The sequence below is a fragment of the Ziziphus jujuba genome, chromosome 3, assembly GCF_031755915.1.
Source record: "Ziziphus jujuba cultivar Dongzao chromosome 3, ASM3175591v1".
Classification (NCBI taxonomy): Eukaryota; Viridiplantae; Streptophyta; class Magnoliopsida; order Rosales; family Rhamnaceae; genus Ziziphus; species Ziziphus jujuba.
The window spans coordinates 27,842,658-27,851,250 of NC_083381.1; positions in this window are offsets into that span (position 1 = coordinate 27,842,658).

Consider the following 8,593-nt stretch of genomic DNA (forward strand, 5'->3'; position numbering starts at 1 on the left):
AAACATACTTGTGATCTAATTGCCGTTTTTTTGGGTGTTTTAATGAGAACTTTGAGATAATTCATTGAGTGGAAAAAGGCAAGAGTGTGTGAGCTTAAAAGAGGGTAAAAGCCGAAACTAGTGTGAAAACACGAGTGTCGAGACCTTGATTGAGTGAAACACGTGAGGGAGTGATATTTGGTGAATTTATTTTATTTTGCATTATTTATACTAACATGGCAGATTCAAGGGTGAGAAGAAGAGATCCAGCTTTGAGAATTAATGAAGAGGGGTCCGTAGGATTCTATGGTGGTTCCCAAGCTACAGGAAGTGATGAGCAAATGGACATGAGGGCTATATTGGAACAATTACAGTGGATGAATGCCCGATTTGACAACATAGATCAAAGGATGAACATGATAGAAACATCATAAAATGGGCCAAATATAAGGTTGGATGCTCATGGAGGTCGAGGAGGCCGAGGGCAACCAAGAGAGGAATTCGGGGGAAGTAACTTTGTAGATGACTTGGATGAGGGGTTTGATGAAATTTTTGAACCTCAAGATAGGCCAATCCATGGGAGACCAGCAAGGAATGAAGATGATAATTTAGGAAATATCAAGGAAAATATTCCACCTTTCATGGGAAAAAGTGATCCGGAAGCATATTTGGAATGGGAGGAGAGAATGGAGATGATTTTTCATTGTCATAATTATTCGGAGGCCAAGAAGGTGAAGTTGGCAGTAATGGAATTTGGTCATTATGCACTCCAATGGTGGGCCAATGAGCAAAACACCCAAAGGAGAGTTGGTGATGACTTGATCACTACATGGCGACAAATGAAAGGAGCCATGAGGAAGCGGTTCGTACCATCACATTATCATAGGTTGCTACATCAAAGGTGTCAATCCCTATCTCAAGGAAGTAGGTCCGTGGAGGATTATTACAAGGAGATGGAGATGATTATGATGAGGTTAAGCATGAATGAGGATAGAGAAGAAACTGATGCGAACCTAGGACGACCTGCTCCTAAACCCGTATTATATTAGCCCGGATCTTTAATTAAGTTCAAGTTCTAATGGAATGGACCTCAACCCCTAACCAACCTGTGGTTAGAAACCTTGGTATAATGAAGACGCCACAATAGGGGATGGAAAACCTATTGATAAGTCAAGCTAAAACAACCAATTCTCTAATGGTGTTTTAGGTGTTCTCAAAGAACAAAGAGATAATTAATCTCACAAGTATTTTCTTAATCAAATCAAAGTTTTAAAGTTATATTATTAATGAAAAATAAGCCTTTAAATAGGCTTTGAAAGAAACAAAATAAACCCTAAAAACCCTAGGAAAAACCGGCCACTCAATGAAGAATTCTACTTTGGCCGAAACTTTCCTTTTCCTAATCTAATTTGGATTAATTAATTCCTTTATTTTGAATTAGGAATTAATTAATTTACAAAGAAAATAATAAAATAATAACTTTCCTAATCTTATTTTTCCAGAAAATAAATAAATAGAAACTAAAAAAATAATGGTAGTTTCCTAAAACAAAAAGTAGAATAAAATTAGGAAACTAAAATACTAGCTTTTTGACTACATTGACTTTGACCAATTCTTTGACCCAAGTGAGCTCCAAATCAGCTTCAATATGCTTTGTAGGATACCAAATAAGCTTATTGTGAAGTTCCTCACGTTGCCCTTGCTTGGAAGTAAGAGAAAAGGCTAATACAGTAAAATACAGTAAAGCCCGCGAAGAATACAGCAAATCCGGCCTTTCCTTCTCCTTGTGCGCAAACCTCCTTGTTGGTCGGCTTTGGAGCTGCTTTGGCTGGTTTCTATGACTCATCCTCCATATAAATTAAACCCATAAAGATGGGGTTCCAATTCATACAACCCGGCCTCTTTATTGTTACCAAAAACGTCACCCGACCCCGTTTTGGCTTCTATTGCTTGTATGAGTAAAACAGGCCTTTGTTCTTTAGATATGGCCAACCCCTCTTGACTATGACTTATTCCTTGTATGAAGACAGCAAGATTGTCCTTGAACTTCTTGGCTTGGGCCCTAGTGATCGGCCCCACCTTCATTTGTAATGGGTCAGCACCCCAGCGGGTTGTTGGTCGAGCTGTCTCGGGTGGATTCGCATCAGAAACCATGGCAAGATTCCTTGGTGGTTTGAATCGTGAGATAGCCAATCAACTAGAATTGCAACAATATGTGGAGTTGGAGGAGATGTTGCATGTGGCTATGAAGTTGGAGCATCAATTCAGGAGGAAGGGTATAGGCTCATGGTTTGGAGGAGTTTCCAACAGCGGAAGATCAATTCCAAGTGGCTGGAGAAACAATCCTACCTATGAAAGCAAGCCAAAGCCGAAGGTGGAAGAAGAAAGCACCCATCGGCTAAGATAGGAGCTTAAGGCCGAATCTATCCAAGCACATAAAAATGAGGTAAAATCTGATCCTAAACCTTCAAGATCAAGAGAAATTATTTGTTTTAAGTGCCAGGGATGAGGACACATCGCTAGGTAATGCCCGAATAGAAGGATCATGGTGTTGAAGGGTAATGGTGAGCTAGAATCGGAAAGTGAGGAAAGTAGTGATGAAACCGAGCAAGAGGAGGAGGAAGAGCCTGAAGGTGAGGCCAAAACTTTGAATGCTTCCCATGCTAAATTAAGCTTGGTTTCTAGGAGAGTGCTGGCTGCATACAAAGATGAGGTTGAAATTCAAAGAAAGAACATCTTCCACACCTGATGTGAAATCCAAGGTAAGATTTGTAGTATGATTATTGATAGTAGAAGTAGTACCAATGTAATTAGTAATCTTGTGGTAGATAAATTAGGCTTGACAACAATTAAACATCCAGGACCTTACAGGTTACAATGGCTTAGTGATAGTGGTGAGATGAAAGTTAATAAACAAGCCAAAGTAAAATTCAGCATTGATAAATATGTGGATGTGGTTTTGTGTGATGTTGTGCCTATGTGTGACGGTCCGCACCTTTGGAATGGCTTAGTGGCATTTTCGTAAATATTTGAAGGTCGGGATCTTCGATCCCGGGCTATGGGAATCTCTTAAGAATGTCACTAGGATGGTGCATGTCGAATGGCGGGCCAAGATGTGAAGGTTTGCTAGAGAAAACCCCATTATGATTCCTCGCACAAAGTGATATCTATGGGTGCCAGAAAGGAAATGGCTCAATAAGCTCTTTAGGGGGGGTGGTCCGTGTCTGGCTCTCCACGGCCCCCGGCTCCGGCTTCGAGCTTGGGCTAAGCGAGCCTCCCATGGGCGACGGCAAGCCATGGGGCGGACATAAAGTGCCACAGAGGTGGGCTTATGTCTCCGAGGGACAGGGAGTCCCGAGGACAGTACCGGTAGGCGCTATGAGCTGGTATTGCGCGTCACTCCTGTGCTAGAGGCTAAGTGTAGCATTCGCTATGCCGTTTTCTATCGGCTATGCCAAGAACACACGTAGGCCTTTGTTACACGGTTGTGGCAAATGTGCCAATGAGCGGGGGCTCGGGTTCTGCCTCGCTCAAGAGGGTCGGAAGCTAAATAGGCACGGACGGGGCGACACCATGCCATCGGGTGACATTCATATGTGGGCTTCCAATCTTGTGTTGCTACCCTGAGGGCATGTTGGCACGATGCTGGTGTGCATGCTCTAGGGTCGGATGCTATTCGGGATGTGCATGGACCAAGGCCCGAGTGGAGAGATGGGTTGCTGGCTAGATCTTGGCACAAGATTGAGTAACAAGCTACCGAGTGGGCGTGAGGCCATCGGGCTAGCTTGCTGAGCGACATGAGCCATGATGACTATGGGAACCTCATGAGCATACAATTGGTATCAGATGGGTCGATATATGAACTCGGATAGTGAAAAGGCTGGCCATGACTAGAGAGTCTTGGCGCCGCACGGTCTATTTTCGCTGCATAAAATGTAGGACCGTGACAGTTGGTATCAGAGCCCAGTTTGTCCTGCAATGGGCGAACCGAGGGACGGATGGTATTGGTTGGTGATGTTTGGATCCGTAGAACCCCGATGCTACTGTGAAGGGGGCATTCTTGCATGGAGGGTGGGTAGTTGTGGCGGCATGCCCAACTTGAATATGATGTGGGGATGTTCACCAAACGAGCACCAGTGTGCGATACAAATACCTTTAACTGGATGCTCGAGCAGCGAGGCAAATGTGAAGTTCTTGAATGGGATAAGCATTTGGAATAAGTGATTGGTGCTCATAAAGGAATTCATGCATTGTTAAATGAGAGTACAAGCCATAAGTAGTACAATTCTCTGGGATAGTTGAAAGCTTGTCAGCCATGTGTTTCTTTGGGGTATTGGTCTCAAGAATTACAGAAAACACAAAAAATAGATCCATTTTGACCAAGAGTCTTGACGGCCACAAAGAGTGGGGAAGAAAGAGCAAGCCAGTGCGGCTGGGTGGCAGAGGCCACGTTTGTCCAAGAGAAAAGACAACCTTGTCGAAGCGAATGAGAAGTCAAGACGAGTAGGTGCGGGGGTGTATGTTATGAGGGAGACTCCCGTTGAGCATCATTGAATAATGGGGCCATCAGGGCCAAAGTTTAGATGCCATTAAGGCACAAGTACAGGCAAGAATTGGAGACTAGGCCAAAAGGGCCAATAATCGTGCATGCCATAAAGGCATGATGGTGGGCATGAACTCAAGAGATCAGGCCGGCGGGGCTAAAACTATGGTTGCCACAAAGGCACCAAATGCGAGCAACATAGCAGATAAGGCTGAGAGGGCCAAGGGACTGCCAAAGAAAAGACAGAGAGCAAGAGACGATGACAACAAGGCATGAAGGCCGAATGTCGGAATGCCGTGCAGGCAATGGACTTCAATAGAAGCAACAGCCTTGAGGGCATGGTGGTCAGTGCCATGAGGGCACGAGACTCTAGTGCGAGTCCATAAGGAAGCCAAAGTGAGCCGGTTCGGTGAGAGAGTAAACGTTTGCTTGGGTGGAATTCAGACGAGCACTGGAGGCAGGCGTCGAAGGCATAAGTGGGGGAGTGTTCATTGCATTGACACCCTACACCTTGGGCATAAAGAAGTGACGGTTTTGGAGGATTAAATATGAGATAGGCAGCGTGCATTGAAGCAGAAGTCTGGTTAAAGAAGTTCATGAGGGACGGCACCTTATCCTTAAAATCTTTTGGCCAGATTTGGATGGAGCCAAAAAGTAGGCCCATGATCAAGTAGCCTTGTAGAGTTTAAAAGCCATTTGTGGAGGGATAAGGCCAGACAACGATGAATCCAGAGAAACCCAGAACCTCACAAAAGTGAAGCGCCAAAAAGACGTATGTAAGCATGGAAAGGGAAAGGACTATGAAGGAAAGTCTCAGTGGAGACCAACAAAATGTCCTTATATGACCAAGAGGGTCAAACTTGAGTGTGGTATACTGCCGGAGGGCAAGATTTGGGTTCAAGAAGGAACCTTGGATGCGTGGAGCATTGTAAATTTGCCAGAGGGCAAAACTGGCTCAGAGAAGGAGCCGAGATACAAAAGTGAGCAAGATTGAGGCAAAGAACTAAGGAAAGGACTTAGTTCAAGGTGACACTAGGTGTCAACAGCCGAAATAAGGGGGTCGTAGAAGAGAGGACCTCCATTTAAGATGTGGTAACTCATCGAGAAGAGGATGCCACTTGCGCAAGAGATTGGCGTTGGAAGCCACAAGAATAAATGCACACTTGAGGGATGTTGTGCATAAATTTGCCATTGGAGAAGGCAAGCTAGCTTGAGATTTGCTAGCACATCACCATCGTGGAGATGGAAATTTGAGCGCGGGAACAAGAGCTAAGAAGGGAAACTTAGCTCGTCACGGCAACAGAGTGCCGAGGAAGCATGAAGTGGAGTTCAAGAGAGAGAAGAACTACCCCCTAAAGAACTCTCGAGTTTAGGTACCGTTGGGACAGTTGACGTAGGGGCAACACCTGAGAGGAGACGGTGTGCTCGATGAGAGGGTCAATGTCACCATCGGATTATTTGGTAGAGTTCGGTCCACGATAGGACCTTGAAGGCAAGAGAATGCCTTACTTTGGAGCTCGGGAAGCTATTCGTCCAAGAAGGGACATGAAGTTGGCTAAGAGTGATGCCAACAAGTGAAGAAAGCTTCGTCCAAGAAGGGACAGGAAGTTGGCTAAGAGTGATGCCAACAAGTGAAGAAAGCATTCGTCCAAGAGGGACAATAAGCGTTGGCTTGGGTGCCAACGAAGGAATAGAACATCGTCCGAGAAGGGACACGGAGTTGGCTAGAGTGAATGCCAACAAGTGAAGAGAGCATTTGTCCAAGGGGGACATGAGTCTGGCTAGGGTGCCAGCGAGATATACAAGAGGCAGAACTCGTCCGAGGGGGACACGATTTGCATATGGGGCTGAAAGTGCGGGGCGAAGCATTAATTTATGCACAAGGAGGTGCACGTTTTGAGGAAAGCTTGAGTTTGGGTGAACGCATGCAATAGGTCCTTGGCCAAGTCCAAGAGTGGGCGCGCGAAGGTCGTCACAGAGGTGATTCTACAGAGGTAGAGGGACGAAGTATGCAGGATCTTGAGTTTGAGCCTAAAGAGCTTATGTGGATGAAAGGTGTTGCACGGAGTGCAGGAGTCTTGAGGATAGCCAGCGGGCACGTCGATGAGGGCATCGACATAATGAAGTGGGGGAGGATGTGACGGTCCGCACCTTTGGAATGGCCTAGTGGCATTTTCATAAATATTTGAAGGTCGGGATCTTCGATCCCGGGCTGTGGGAATCTCTTAAGAATGTCACTAGGATGGTGTATGTCGAATGGCGGGCCAAGATGTGAAGGTTTGCTAGAGAAAACCCCATTATGATTCCTCGCACAAAGTGATATCTATGGGTGCCAGAAAGGAAATGGCTCAATAAGCTCTTTAGGGGGGGTGGTCCGTGTCTGGCTCTCCACGGCCCCCGGCTCCGGCTTCGAGCTTGGGCTAAGCGAGCCTCCCATGGGCGACGGCAAGCCATGGGGCGGACATAAAGTGCCACGGAGGTGGGCTTATGTCTCCGAGGGACAGGGAGTCCCGAGGACAGTACCGGTAGGCGCTATGAGCTGGTATTGCGCGTCACTCCTGTGCTAGAGGCTAAGTGTAGCATTCGCTATGCCGTTTTCTATCGGCTATGCCAAGAACACACGTAGGCCTTTGTTACACGGTTGTGGCAAATGTGCCAATGAGCGGGGGCTCGGGTTCTGCCTCGCTCAAGAGGGTCGGAAGCTAAATAGGCACGGACGGGGCGACACCATGCCATCGGGTGACATTCATATGTGGGCTTCCAATCTTGTGTTGCTACCCTGAGGGCATGTTGGCACGATGCTGGTGTGCATGCTCTAGGGTCGGATGCTATTCGGGATGTGCATGGACCAAGGCCCGAGTGGAGAGATGGGTTGCTGGCTAGATCTTGGCACAAGATTGAGTAACAAGCTACCGAGTGGGCGTGAGGCCATCGGGCTAGCTTGCTGAGCGACATGAGCCATGATGACTATGGGAACCTCATGAGCATACAATTGGTATCAGATGGGTCGATATATGAACTCGGATAGTGAAAAGGCTGGCCATGACTAGAGAGTCTTGGCGCCGCACGGTCTATTTCCGCTGCATAAAATGTAGGACCGTGACACTATGCATGCGGGACATATTTTACTTGGTAGGCCTTGGCAATTTTATAGATATGCTATTCATTATGGTAGAGAGAATAGTATTGTTTTTAGATTTAAAGGTAAAAAGGTCAAGTTGGAAGCATTAACTCCTAAAAAGGTGTACAAAGATCAAATTCAAATACAACAAAGGAGGGTGGCCGAAAAACTCAAGGAGAGAACTAGCATTGCCCCCACAGAAACAACACCCATCCAAGGAGTCCAGGCCATGCAAGACCAACCAGGTAAGTGTTCTAAGACCCAACTTGAGTGGAAAAACCAAGAGAAAGCCGAAAGTGATGTGAGAAGGGGAGAGAAACCCGAGAGTGTGAGAAAAACCGAAAGTGAGGGAAATTGTGTGGTGGTCGAGAAAGATAGAGGGAAAGAAAGGAAAGAAAAAAAGAATAATAATTTTTATTTGAGTTTTGGCGATGTAAATAAAGCTATCTTGAGTAAGAAACCATTGCTGGTCATGATTTATAAAGATAATTATTTTAATGATCAAGCTAGCCTTGAAGAACTTGAATTGCCAAGTTCAATTCTTTCTTTTTTGCAAGATTTTGAAAATGTCTTTCCGGATGAAATGCCAAAGGGATTACCACCAGTTTGAGGGATTGAATATCAAATTGACTTTGTTCTAGGGGCTGCCATACTAAATAGACCTGCATATAGAAGCAGTCCTAAAGAAACAAAAGAGTCACAAAAACAGGTAAGTGAGTTGCTTGATAAAGGTTATATTCATGAGAGTATGAGTCCATGTGCTGTTCCTGGTTTTATTAGTGATGCGAATCCGCCCGAACCCGTACAACCGACAACCCGCTGGGGTGCCGGTCCGTTACGGATGAAGGTTGGACCAATCACTAGAGCACAAGCCAAGATGTTCAAGGATAACCTTGCTGTGCTTATTCAAAGGATAAATCATAATCAATAAGGAATGATCATGACCAAAG